Below are 14,494 nucleotides of genomic sequence, written 5' to 3'. Positions count from 1 at the left end.
GCATCAGGGAAATAAATACAGATCAAAACCACAATGAGATATACTAACTCACATTGGTCAGGATGGCTAAAATTAACAACTCAGGAAATAGCAGATGTTGGCAAGGATGCAGAAAGGGGAACCCTCTTACACCGTTCATGGTAATGCAAACTGGGGCAGCCACTCCGGAGAACAGTATGGAGATTCCTCAAAAAAGTTAAAAATAGAGCTACCCCACCACTCAGCAATTGCACTACTAGGTATTTATCCAAAGGATACAAACAAAGTGATGCACATGCGCCCCAATGTTTATAGCAGCAATGTTCACAATAGAAAAGAGCCTAGATGTCTACTGACAGATGAATAGATAAAAAAGATGTGTTGTGTGTGTATAAATATATACATATATACATATATATATATATATATATATATATATATATATATATACACTAAAGAATGTTAGCATCAAAAAGAATGAAATCTTGCCACTTGCAATGATGTGGATGGAACTAGAGGATATTATGCTAAGTGAAATAAGTCAATCAGAGAAAAACAAATACTGTATGATCTCACTCATATGTGGAATTTAAGAAACAAACAGATGAACATAGGGAAAAAAAAAAGATGAACATAGGGGAAGGGAAAGAAAAACAAAATAAGATGAAAATTGAGAGGGAGGGCAAACTATAAGAGATTTTGAACTCTAGGGAACTCGAGGGTTCTCTAGATATTGAGGGTTGCTGGAAATGTGAGTGGGGGATGGGGTAGCTGGGTGATGGGCATTAAGGAAGGCACGTGATGCCATGAGCACTGGGTGTTATATGTAACTGATGAATCACTAATTTCTACTCTGAAACTAATTAAAAAAAAAAAAAAAGACCCAGGCCTTGCCTTCAAGGGCTCACATTTGTAAGGGAGGAAGGGCTGCTCCTACAGCTCAGCCAGAGGCCTGAGTCTCCCTCAACAGTTTCCTTGTTCCTGTGAGCAAGTGTGAGGCTGAGTACACACAGGGCAGACAGCCCTGGGGAGACCCACACTAGTGAGCTTTTTTTTTTCTTCTTAATTGAAGTGAAATTCACATAACATAGAATTAACCATTTTAAAGTGTACAATCCAGTGGTAGTACATTCAGATTGTAATGCAAACACTACCTACCTCTGTCTAGTTCTAAAACATTTTCATCTCCCCCGAAGCAATCCCTGTACCAAGTATGTAGTCACCTTCTATTGTCCCTTTTCCACAAATCTTCAATTCATCTCTGTGGATTTACCTATTCTGGACATCTCATATAAATGGAATCATATAACATGTGGCCTTTTGTATCTGGTTTCCTTCACTTAGCATAACATTTTTGAGATTCATCCATGCTGTAGCATCAGTACTTCATTTCTTCTTATAGCTGAGTAATATTCTGTTGCATGTGCATAAGAGGACTTGTTTATAGATTCATCTGTTAATGGACACTTTGGTTATTTCTACCTTTGGCTATGGTGAATAAGGCTGCCATAAACATTCTTGTACGAATATGTATTTGAGTACTTGTTTTCAGTTCTTTTGGGCATATGCCTAGGAGTGTCATTGCTTAGTTGTATGGTATTTCTATGTTTAACTTTTTGAGGAGCTGCCCAACTGTTTTCCATAGGAGCTGTTACATTTTACATTCCCACCAATAATGTATGTGGGCTCTAATTTCCCACATCTTCACCAACACTTGTTACTTTAAAAAATATATATATCCATCCTAGTGGCTTTGATATGATATCTCATTGTGGTTTTGATTTGCATTTCCAGAATGATTAATGTTAGACATTTTTTCATGAGCTTATTGGCCGTTTATATCTCTTCTTTGTATGTCTATTCAAATTCTTTACTCATTTTAAGAATTGGGGGATCCCTGGGTGGCGCAGCAGTTTAGCGCCTGCCTTTGGCCCAGGGCGCGATCCTGGAGACCCGGGATCGAATCCCACGTCGGGCTCCCAGTGCATGGAGCCTGCTTCTCCCTCTGCCTATGTCTCTGCCTCTCTCTCTCTCTCTGTGTGACTATCATAAAGAAATAAAAATTTTTAAAAAAACTTAAAAAAAAATAATGGGTTGTCTTTTTTTCTTGAGTTATAAGAGCTCTTTATATATTTTGGATACTAGAGCCTTTGATATATGATTTGCAAATATTTTCTCTTGTACTGTTGGTTGTCTTTTCACTTTTAATGTCCTTTAACACATAAAACTTTAATTTTGATGAAGCTCAACTTATGTATTTTTCTTTTGTTCCTCATGCTTTTGGTGTCACATCTCAGAATCCATTGCTAAATCCAATATTTACTTTGATGTTTTCTCCTAAGAGTTTTATAATTTTAGCTTTTATATTTCAGTTGATCCATTTTGAGTTTGTTTTTGTATATGGTGTGAAGTAGGAATTCAACCTCACTCTTTTGCAAGTTGTCTTGGCATCAGAAGAGACTCTTCTTTTCCCATTGAATTCTTTGCAACCTTGTTGAAGGTCAATTGACCATAAATGTACGGACTTAGTTCTAGATTCTCAATTCTGTTCCACTGATCTATATGTCTATCTTTATGCCAGCAGCACACTATTTTGATTGATGTAATGGGATGCTCAATTTTATGTCAACCTGGCTAGGCAACGAATACCCAGATATCTGATTAAACTTTATTTCTGGGTGTATCTGTGAGGTTGTCTCTGGAAGAGATTAGTATTTGAACTGGTGTACTGAGTGAAATACACTTTACTGAGTAAAGTAGATTTCCCAATATGGATGACTACCCTCCAATTCACTGAGGGCCTGAATTAAACAAAAGGATGGAGGAAAGTTAGATTTGTCCTCCCTCTGCCTGTATGCCTAGCTAGGACATCTGTCTTCTCTTGCCCTCACACACTCCTGATTCTCAGGCCTTTGAACTTGGACTGGAATTCACATCACTGGCCCCTAGGCTCTTAGGCCTTCAAACAACACCCTCTGCTTTCCTTGGTATCCAACTTGCAGATAGTATTTCATGGGACTTCCCAGCCTCCATAATTGCATAAACCAATACCTTAAAATAAATCATGTGTGTGTTTGTGTGTGTGTGTGTGTGTGGCTCTAGGATCTGAAATATATAAAGAGCTCTTATAACTCAATAGCAAAGACAACCCAATTTTTAAAATGAGTAAAGAATTTGAATAGACACACAAAAGAGAGATATGAATGGCCAATAAGCACATGAAAAGATGTCTAACATTAATTTAGTATCTCTAGAGGACCCTGACTACTACAGGTAGCTTTGTAATAAGTTTTAAAATCAGAAGTGTGAAAAAAAAAATTGGGAAGTGTGAGTTGTTCAACTTTGTTCTTTTTTTTAAATGTTGTTTTACCTAGCTGGGGCCCCTTATATTTTCATACAAATTGTCATTTCTGCAAAAAAGCCTATTGGTATTTTGATGGGATTGCACTTAATTTGTAGATTGCTCTGGATAGTATTGCCATCTTAACAATATTAAGTTTTACGATCCATAAACACAGGATGTCTTTCCATTTCTTTGAATCTTCTTTAATTTCCATCAGCAATATGTCTTTTAGTTTTCAATGTACAATCTTTGACCTTCTGGTTAAATTTATTCTCCGGTATTTTTTTTTTGGGGGGGGGATTCTATTATAAATGAAATTTAAAAGCATTTTCCTTTTTAGATTGTTCATTGCTAGGGTACAGAAACACAACTGATTTTTATGTGTTGCTCTTGTACCCTGCAGGTTGCAACTTTGCTGATTTTATTAGCTTTAGCAGGTTTAGTCTTTTTTTTTTTTTTTTTTTTTGTGGATTGAGATTTTTCTATATATAGGATCATGCCATCTGAGAGTATAGATAGTTATACTTTTTTCTTTCCAATTTGGATGCCTTTCTCTTTCTTCTCTAATTGTTCTGGTAAAACTAGCAATGTAATATTGAATAGGAGCAATGAGGGTAGGTATCTGTATCTCATTGCTGTTCTTAGAAAAGTTGTTAGTCTTCTGTCATTGAATATGTTAGCTATGGTCTTTCATAAGTGTATTTTATCATGTTAAGGAAGTCCCATTTATTGTTAGTTTTCTGAGGTTTTTTGTTTTGTTTTGTTTTGTTTGTTTTTACCGTGAATGGCTATTGGATTTCGTCAAATGCTTTTTCTGTTCAATTGAGGCTTTTTTCCCTTTGTTCTATTAATGTGGTAGACCGATTGATTTTTAAAGTAACATTTGGAAACAAAGGTGAGTGTAAAGAACAGTGGGTCAGGTCTCAGAGCATCTTGATTAGAGTAATTTCCTGGTTCTTCCAGTCCCCTAGCCTTGATTTCCTCATCTGATAAATGGGGATAAGGTACCAGCCTTGCTTCTTGCCTACATAACTGGGTTGTCACTGGGGACAAAGGGAATCAAGGATCTGATTTTAAACTGTCAGTTGAGCTTCCAGAGGCTAAGCCAGGCTTTCTCAGAATGAAGAGCAACCTCTGGGAGGGGGCCTGTGTTGATTGTCTCAACATTTAGGTAGGGAGAAGGAGCTACTGGCATTTTGTAGATGGGGATTAGGGATGCCAATGTTCAACAACTGTCGGATGGTGTCAATCAGCAAACAATTACTCCCACAACCTCCAAGATCCTCAAAGTCCTTCCAGGCCTACATCTTGGTGAGTTACTTGCTCATTATGACCCAAGCCCAGAAACGAGTTCCATTTTATACATCAACAAAGCCTTCCTTTCTTCTCTCCGTCTGTGTTTCTCATCTATATTTCATTTTCTGCTTTATCTTAGTACCTGAAACAATATTTAATATTTGTTAACTAAATCTATAGGTAAATGCCTACTTTCCTGTTGAGTTGTATATTTTCTTATTAATTGGTAGATGCTATTTGTCTATTAGGGCTGTATCAGTTAGGGCTCAATCAGAACACAAACCATTCCAGTAATTAATTAATTAAATCAAGATTTTATTTATTTAAAAAAAATTTTATTCATTTATTCATGAGAGACACAGAGAGAGGCAGAGGGAGAAGCAGTCTCCCTGCAGGAAGCCCAAAGCAGAACTCAATTCTAGGACCCCAGGATCATGCCCTGAGCCAAAGGCAAACATTCAACCAAAGGCAACATTCAACCATTCAAGCAGACATTCAATCGGGCATCCCCCATTCCAGTAATTTAAAGAGAAAATTAAATAGGAAAAAATGTAAACAAAATGTTGTTAACTACCAAAAGTGGTACAAGAAGTCTCTGAGGCAAGGATTGCAAACTTTTTCTGTAAAAGGTCAGGTAGTAAATATTTTAGGCTTTGTGTAATATCATGTATAATAATATAGAATACAAATCTCCACAATATTTTATTGATAAAAATATAGTAGGGGTGCCGGGGTGGCTCAGTCAGTTAAGTGTCTGACTCTTGATTTTGGCTCAGGTCATGATCTCAGGGTCATGAGATGGAGCCCTGTCTGGGATTCTGGGCTCAGGGTGGAGTCTGCTTAAGATTCTCTCCCTCTTCCTCAGCCCCTCCCCCATTTGCACTTGCACTCACATGTTCTCTCTCAAATAAATAAAATCTTTTAAAAATTATTTAAAAAAATAAAAATAGAATAGTAAGTGAGTACCAGCTTTGGAATAAAGTTCTTTAATAAGAAGAATGGGAATGATCCATTTTGTTGGGATAACATTTTGCTTGGTTGGGGTTCAAATGTAAGAACTATTCTTAAATGGGGGGCAGTACAGAAGCCGGAAGGCATCTAGATTTGGACTGCAAGCTGCCATTTGCCCACCCTTGACCCTTTGAGGGAAGTGAACATGGAAGAAAGTGAGAAACTTAGGAGTTCCCCCACATGCCTGAGATTTGGACCTCTGCAGAGAGAATACGGAACACATTGATCACACAGTTCAATAGGGACCAAAAATTTGTCACAGGACTTGGACTGCCAGGTACATCACACACACAGAGGCAAGGACTTGCTGCTATGGGAAAACCAGCAACCTTGGGAAAAGGAAGGCCCTCCTGTCCCAGTTTATGGTGTCCCTCCAGCGCCCTCTACTGGCTGAGAATAACATCAAGCCAGCTGGCAAAGGAGACCAGTTTCTCTGTCCAGTTGCACAGAGGGGCAAAGAAGCTCTTTGGAGCTAAGAAGCAATAATTTGATAACTGACACAAAGATATTAATATAGAGTGCTGCAAATGTTTTTTTCCCAGTGTGTTGCTTGCCGTAAAAAATATTTGCTTATTTAAGTGGTAATAATCTTGGGGCACCTGGCTGGCTCAGTGGGTGGAGTGGGCAGGCGACTCTTGATCCCAGGGTTGTGAGAGATTCCTTAAAATTTTTTTTTAAAGATTTTATTTTCTTATTCATGAGAGACCAGAGAGGGAGGCAGAGACATAGAGAGAGAGAATCAGGCTCCCTCTGGGGAGCCCAACGTGGGATTCGATCCCAGGACCCCGGGATCACGCCCTGAGCTGAAGGCAGATGCTCAACAACTGAGCCACCCAGGCGCCCTGATTCCTTAAAATTTTTTAAAAATATTTTTTAAAAAATAAAAGGTTACAAATATTACCAAATTCAAAACAAAAATAAGTGAACACTTTGAAAATTTAGTCTACCTGCCACCTCTGTCCCCTACCCACTTGGTTTTTTGCCCCCAGAGCCAACAGTTCAGTGTATCTTTCTGGAGGTGTTGTTCTGCACATATATACAATGTTTGTCTTTTAATTTGTTCTCAGAAGAATTTACAAAAAGACATTCAGTTCTATAGATTTTAAATGTCTCTGCAATTACATTTATTATTTTTTCATCTTTATGGACCCTGACTAATGTGTCTCATTCAGGAAGGCCATTCACAGTCCCAAATTAAAAGCCCCTCTCCTATCTTTTCTCCTAATAGTTTTACATTTTAGTTTTTATACTGACATCATTGAAACCATTTGTGTTTTACATTTGAACAGAATCTGAGGTGGGGATCAAATTTTATTTTTTTTTGAAGTGGTGGCCATTGAATTGCTTCAATGTCATTTAATCCAGCCTTTCCAACATCTCCACATCATTTTATATCAGGGCCCCAAATCCTCCAAAATCAGTAACAACTGCCGAGGATAGCTTCATCCCACAGGTCCCTCTCCGGCGTGCTTTCTTTGCCAGGTTGCTTCTTCTCTCTCTGAGACCTTCTTCCCTCCTTTGTGGTATCTTGGTGGCGCTTCCTTCTGTGTTTCGGCTTCTCTGTGCTGACTGGCTGCACCCTGGCCTTCTTGCTCTCTTTGTGGGAATCTCCATCCTCATGATGCTTTGTCTTCCCCTCAACCTGCCCCTCCTTGCTGCGTCCTTCTCTCCCCTCCTCCCTGGACCTTCGCCTCCGGCCTTCTTGATCTCCAGCCTGATGGGCTCTGGTGGGACCCTGCTCCCAGAGGTGGCTGGTATCTTTTCTGTGTTGTGCAGCCTGAGGGATGGGGGTCTTTCCTTGCACAGGGTTTGGAAGCCACAGATTCTTGAAGAAATGGTCATGTTTTTCCTGACAGTGGTTTAGAGACTCCAGTCTTTGTCTGGAGTGATGAAATTTGAACCATGGGGGTAACTGATTTTCCATTGTTCTCTGCCTTTCATGGGAACTGGAAAATGCATGGGACCTCCTGAAGAAGGGTCTCTGCTCCAGCATTAGAGGTTTGGGTGCAGTGTGGCTCCTTTCTCTGTATGCAGAGTCCTCTGTCATCTTTCTAAAGCAAACCTCTGGTTGTAACCCTCTGGCTTTCTGCTTTCTAACATAGTCCTCAAGTTCATGTTGAAAAGAGTCATAAATCTTAGAATTTTCCATTATGTTGACTATAGACGAATCTCTGCTAGGGAAGATGGAAGAAAAAGTTTATTAAATGTATCATTTTGCTACAAATACGTTCTTTTGTCATTGAAAAGACTAGGCTCTCAAATTTCTAGTGGAGATTATATTATGTTCATATACTATAAATACAATGTAGCCATTGATATTGAAACTGCATATTTTTGACATAGGCTGAGAATCATAAAACTGTAACAGACTAAGAAAACAAGTCCTAAAACACTATAAATCCAAGGATTAGCAATATAAAATTGATGTGTAAAATTTACCACTGGTTATGCCTAGGTTTGGGCATTATGGATGTTAGTCTTTCTTAATTGTTATGATTTTTTGGCATAAATGCTATTAGTTGTGTATTGAAAAAACATCAAGTTATTTCTAAGAAAACAAAAAGATATCAAGCAACTAACTGAAACTAAAATCATTCATAAGTTCTATAAAGATAGAACTGGCTTGTCCCTGTGCTTATGCACCAAGAAATAATAGGGGTCCTCAAGCATTCTCTCTCTCTCTCTCTCTCTCTCTCTCTCTCACACACACACACACACACACACACACATAACTTCATAGCTGGATGGAAGAAAAGGAAGATGCTATAAATTGTGGTAAAACCTGGACCTATCATGATTTTTTTTTAATTTTAATTTTTATTTATGATAGTCACACAGAGAGAGAGAGAGAGAGGCAGAGACATAGGCAGAGGGAGAAGCAGGCTCCATGCACCGGGAGCCCGACGTGGGACTCGATCCCGGGTCTCCAGGATCGTGCCCTGGGCCAAAGGCAGGCACTAAACCGCTGTGCCACCCAGGGATCCCTGATTTCTTTTTTACAAATGAGGAAACTTGAGTTGGAGTTCAAATAACTTAAGGTCACACGACTAGGAAGGGGAAGAGCCAAGGTCTGAATCAGAGAGAGAGGGTCCAGAACCTATTCACTTAACTGCTCTAATATTGGTACCAACCTTATAGGTGTTGTGAGGTTTAAAGAGTAATTACAAATGAAGGGCTTGGAACGGTGCTGGGTACAGAGCAGCCGGTCATTGGCTGTTAATGATTAATACTCCCAGGGGTTGTTGGAATGATGTGGCAACATCCAATGGGCTACTGGTGGTCTAAAAGTTTGGAGAACTCTAAAAGTTTGGAGAACTTTTATCAGTTCTATCTTATTTTGTCTTTCCATTTAATCAAAATAAATACCTGTTTGTGCTAAAAGTAAAACAAAAAAAAAAAACCCACAATAACCCCTAAAACAATTAAAAAAAAAATCACAGTGACAATTATACACTGTAAAATCAGTTTTCCCTGGTTTCCCCTTCCAGGAATAACTACTGTATTCCTGCAGACTTTTATCTAAACTCTGATCCAACAGGTGTGAAGTCAGATGACACATTCTGGTTCTCGACTCAGCTTTTCATCCCAAACAATGTATTTAGGCCCAATTCCTATTTCAGTGCACAAAGGGTCATTTTGAGGAAGGGTTCTTGCCATGACAGAACAGGTGTGGACCGTGATTTAAAAAAGAGAGAAAGAAGAAGAAAGAAAAGAAAGAAGAAAGAAGAAAGAAGAAAGAAAGAAAGAAGAAAGAAAGAAAGAAAGAAGAAAAGAAAGAAAGAAAGAAAGAAAGAAAGAAAGAAAGAAAGAAAGAAAGAAAAAGAAAGAAAGAAAGAAAATTTATATCTCACCTAAACTGAGACCTTTGTAGAGGTTCTTAAATCAATTCTGGATCCTGGCAAAATGAAATAACTTCAGAGAGGCCTCAGGTCTCAGGTCCCCTCCTCAAGATGGAAGAATAAGGAAGAGTGAATGCTCCACCGGCAAAGGATCTGTTAGTACGGGATGGTGGTGAAGAGCGCAGGGTGCCTACCCTAAAAGAGGAAGGTGCCAGAGTATATGCTCTAGGGCGTCCATGCCCTGGGAGGACTTGGCCCACAGGTGCTGGGCCAGGGCTGGGTTTCACTTCTGGTATGAGTGCCTTTGGGCAGGTCACAACTGCAGGCAGACATGGATTTGATTTGCAGCTGGGTTGGTTGCTTACCCATGGGTTGACTTGTATCATTGTCTTATGCTTTCAGGATCTCTGCTTCCTCCTATATAGTGTCCCCTGTGGTGTGAGGTGTGCTACTGATCGCTGCCCAGCTGGGACGCATGCTCAGTGGAGCATACACCCTGAGCCAGGTGGTATGCCTGGTATTGGGCAAGTATGTGAACTCAACAGGCATGGCCTCTGCCCTGGGGAAGCTGACAGTCTTGTGTGATGGCTGACATACCCCGCCCCCTCAATATGCAAAAGAGCCGAGACAAGTGCTGGCTGGGAGAGGAGAGGTCCCGGCTGTGTCCTGGAAGGCTGATGGAGGGCATGTGGGCAGGGGGAAGGCACACTGAGCAGAGTGAAGTAGGCCCTGCTTACAAAAGACTCAGCTGTTGGCAGATGTCTGTACCGTGAGATCCATCAAGTCTGGCCTATTTTACCTATGAAAAACACCCCTGCAATGTACTGCCTGCCTTCCATCCTCACTGTCCCCTCCCTGTTCAAGCCCAGTCTTCTCTCACCTGCACTACAAATCAGCTTCCACTTTAACAAACTCTTGAGTCGTGCTCCAGGAAGCAGCCAGAGGAATTACATACTTTTTTCACTTTTTTTTGTTGTTTTAAAGTCAGACTGATTATGCCTTCTCTATCAAACCCCCTATGTTTCCTATTGTTTTAAAATAGTTCCTTGTAAGACCCAAGGTCCCCCGCTGCTGGCCTGTACTGATTCCTCAGTCTCCAAGTACCAGCCACAACTATACCCCCTTTTTCCCAGACGCCAGCCTCTCTGTAAGAGACACGTTTCCTCAGGTCATGGAACTCTGCTCCCTTACCTCAACTTCTACTTTTCTCCATGCTCTGCTAGCTTGTCACAGCCCTGCCTACTTCTCTGCCTCGTCTCTGCCCCTCTGGCTTTGTTTTCTTAGTTGGGGTGCTGTATATTAAGACAAACAGGGCTACACCATAGAGTAGAAAGCTGAACTGGCAAAATAACATCCAGGTGAAATCCAGTTCCCTGAGGCATTTCCTTCTGTGTAAGGCTATCAGCCCCAGACCCAGGCAATTCTAGTCTGAGCCTCTCCAAGGGAACTTACAGGACGTTTGGGGAGCTTGCTCTTCCTAGAGCTTCCCAGCAGCCAGAATAATCCTTTACGTCATCCTGCTTAAAGTCACCCTTTCCCTCAAAGTCCATCAGATGTCCTGTCCTCCCTCACACAGAAGGAAGCCCAAATCCCGAAGTGCCCAAAAGCCCAGACACCACTGGTTGTCCCACTGATGGGAGGTTTCTGGTTTCTGACAGCATTCCCATAGCTCCTCCCTGGAAGCCACACCCTTTTCCAGGCTGGAGGGGAACAGGCAGGCACACCTTGTCCTCAGGGCCTTTGTCCTCCTTCAGAAGCCTACAAAGCTCTTTAAGTACTAATCTCCTTCTGAAGACTCCTCCTTCTTGCCCTAGTTAGAATGTCACCTTCGCACAGCTTTGACTGACCCTTTCAACCTCTGGGACACTCTATGCTCCTTCCCCATTTGTTTTTCCCCCTGGCACTTTCCATGATCTAACACCATGTTTTGAGATTATTAAAATGTTGATTCTGAGTCACTGGTCTGGGATCGGGCGGGGTGGGGGGTTGGGGGCTGACATTCTACCAAACTCCCAGATGATGCTGATGCTGCTTTGTACCCAGGCTACACTTTGAGTAGCAAGGATCTAAATACAACTTAAGTTGGATATTTGGTCTATTTTCTATCTCCAATACTTGAATAGAAGTTCCTTACCATATCAAAGTGTGTTTGACATGTAGTTGATGCTTAGTCCAGACAATGAATACGTAAGTGAGGAGAGGCCCCGACCTCCCCTGACACTTCATCCTCCATGTATGGGCCCAGTAGGAAGCCCAGATCCAAGAAGTCCTACCTGCCTGGGCTGGCCCTTCCCACCACCCTCCTCTGAGGTTCACTCCTCAGCCACCTTCCCTCCCAACTAGTGCTCCAAATGACACCAAACAGAGCAAAAGACCCACATGTTTGGTTCATCTCTTACCTGCAATGTACTAGCTTACTGAAATTTCCACAAACAGATGGAACCCTTACCTCCTCAAGCTTACAAGTCTTTGAGGTCGTGTAAGGAGAAGTCCTGTGGTCCTACTGAGAGCAGAGGCCACCGAGCTAGAATCTCAAAGAGGAAATAAGAAGCCCTAGCATGGAAGGTGGAAGTTCTACTCTGAGCTCCAGGAGAAGAGTCCCAACTTCCTCATTGCTGACTTCTCAACCAGGTTCCTAGGAGCCAGGAAGCAGCAAGCCACGCCCCTTCCTTTGTCTCAGGGTTTTGGGTTTTGGACTTCATCATCCTACAGATCCAGGCTATCAGGAGAAACAAATCCCATCACAGTTTTTAAAGTGATTAAGGAACACCCAAGCCACCCAAGTGCATTACCTTGAAATGCAATCTGTCTCTAACCTAATCAACACTAGTATATCTTGTTTGAAGCTTATTTTGAAAAAAAAAAAATTAAATTAAATTAAATACACCATTACATGGTAAAATGAGGCACACATGCAGAAATGTGCACAAAACAAAAATATAAAGCATGATGATTTATGACAAAGGAAATATTCACCAAACCACATTCAGGTCAGTAAATAGAACACTGCCCACACCCCAGAAGTCTGACTCCTTCCCCTCTACATCTTAACTGTGGGGCAAGAGCTTGACCTCTGTGGTAATCTCATCCTTCTGTATAGCTTATCACTTGAATAGACATTGCAAAATATGATAGTTTAGTTCTTTTGTTTGAACTTTACATAAGCCGAATCATACAGTATGCACTTCTTTATTCAACACACTTCTGAATTTTACCACATTGTATTCCTTTTTAGGTTGTCTGGTATTCCATTCTTTTTTTTTTTTTTTTTAAGATTTTATTTATTCATGAGACACACAAAGAGAGAGACAGACACATAGGCAGAGGGAGAAGCAAGCTCCCCAAAAGGAGCCTGCTGTGGGCTTGATCCCAGGACCCCAGGATCACAACCTGAGCAAAGGCAGATGCTCAACCACTTAGCCAGGGGCCCCACCATTCTATTAACAAAATACATAATCACAGATCATTTATCCTTTTGTGGGCTCACAAATGTTTCTAATCTAGGGCCATTTTAAACACTGCTGTCATGAATATTCAGGTATACATCTTCTGATATCCATAAGTCTGCATTTCTAGAGGCTGTTTGCTGAACAGTGGAATTTCTGTGAAACACGACATTGCATATTCAGCGTTATCAAACACAGTAACACCAAATATTTTTTGAAAGAGGTTCTACTAATTGCAATCCTCCCCTAGAAGTGTTTGAGTGCTTCCCATTCTGTCTAATGCTTGGAATTATCAGACCTTAATTCTGTATCTAATTGTCAAGTTTCTTTGACAAAGTGAAATTTGGAATAAGAAAAGCCAAACCAAACCAACCAAACAAACAAACAAAAAACCCCAGGAATTTCCTAGTTTCCAAGAATATTGAGTACCTTTCTTACTATCTACTGGCTTTCTGGATTTTCTCTTGTGAAATTCTGGTGGAGGTCTCTTGGACATTTTTCTGCTTGCATTTTCCCTATATTCTGCCAATGAGCCCTTTGCTGGTTCTACAGTTGTGAGATCTCCCACTCTGCCTTATGTTTTTCTTCTCTTGGTAGCATCTTTTGATGGACAGCTCATAATAAAATGTGAAATTTCATGGTGCTTGGCTCCATTCTCCTCATTTGGAGGGAAACCTTCAAGACTACTTAGTCCAAGGCACTCTTTTTCTGCCTAGAAACAGCACATCACCCCTTTCCCATCAGACTATGACTTCAATTTTCAAGGCCTTCCCAGGCCTTCCTTGCCCTCACATCCTCTGCAGTCTCTCATACACACTAAGGTGACTCCCTCCTTTCCTTCAAGGTCTATGGTAACCTGTTTCCTCACTCTTGGCCCTTCTAGGAAGCCCCTAGATCCTCTGAAGTCCAGCTAGTACTCATCTTCCAGGTACCCCCATCCACCACGCCTCCTCCAGTTCCCTAAAGGTCTAGGATTCAAACCTCAAACCTGGAAGGAGATAGGGCTGGGTTCCAGTGTATCCCTGGACAAATTAGAGTGATTCTTAGAGTCTTGCTCTCTTCCATGTAAAATGGCGCGAACAATGGCAGTTTCCTTTATGGTAGCTACAGGGATGAGTTGTAAAACAAAGCCAAATGGGCCCAGTTAGCATGCACTGTTAATAGGGACTCTGGTCTCAGGCAATCCAAGATACATTTGGATATCCATGCTGCCTATGAGGGTTGTCCTTCTCTTTGGTTTGTTTCCTGTCCATGGAGGTCCATACTTTATGCTCCCGGAGGAGCCAGCTGAACTGCTGAGTGCCCTTGCATCCATTGTTTCTGGGGCAGTAGCATGGGGGTGGGTGCCAGGGAAAAGCCTAGAGTGCACTCCCTCTCTTCCGTGACTAGAGTTGTGACCTGAAGCACACACCTTCATATCTTAGCCGCTACTGTCCCTTCTTCCTTCCAGTTCTTTCATATGCTTTCCCTCTGGCATCCGAGGTGTGAGGACTGCTTACAAAGTACTAAACCAGTGTGCCCCAGCCTGAGGGCTGCCATCATTCCAGCCTGTAGAGATTGTTTTTATTATGTTAAGTATT

The 14,494-nt window shown here is 41.2% G+C and overlaps 1 long non-coding RNA gene across 1 annotated transcript; it reads right to left on the bottom strand.

Annotated features, from left to right (window-relative positions):
* Positions 1-4,912: 4,912 nt before the first annotated feature.
* On the bottom strand, positions 4,913-11,909 carry LOC118351246 (uncharacterized). Its single transcript, XR_007402938.1, has 2 exons — positions 9,481-11,909; positions 4,913-7,800 (listed from the first exon to the last, which is right to left on the bottom strand). It is a non-coding gene; the product is annotated as an uncharacterized LOC118351246 (long non-coding RNA).
* Positions 11,910-14,494: the final 2,585 nt, after the last annotated feature.

This window comes from Canis lupus, chromosome 17, assembly GCF_003254725.2.
Source record: "Canis lupus dingo isolate Sandy chromosome 17, ASM325472v2, whole genome shotgun sequence".
Classification (NCBI taxonomy): Eukaryota; Metazoa; Chordata; class Mammalia; order Carnivora; family Canidae; genus Canis; species Canis lupus.
This window is presented reverse-complemented; position numbering and strand designations above follow the sequence as displayed.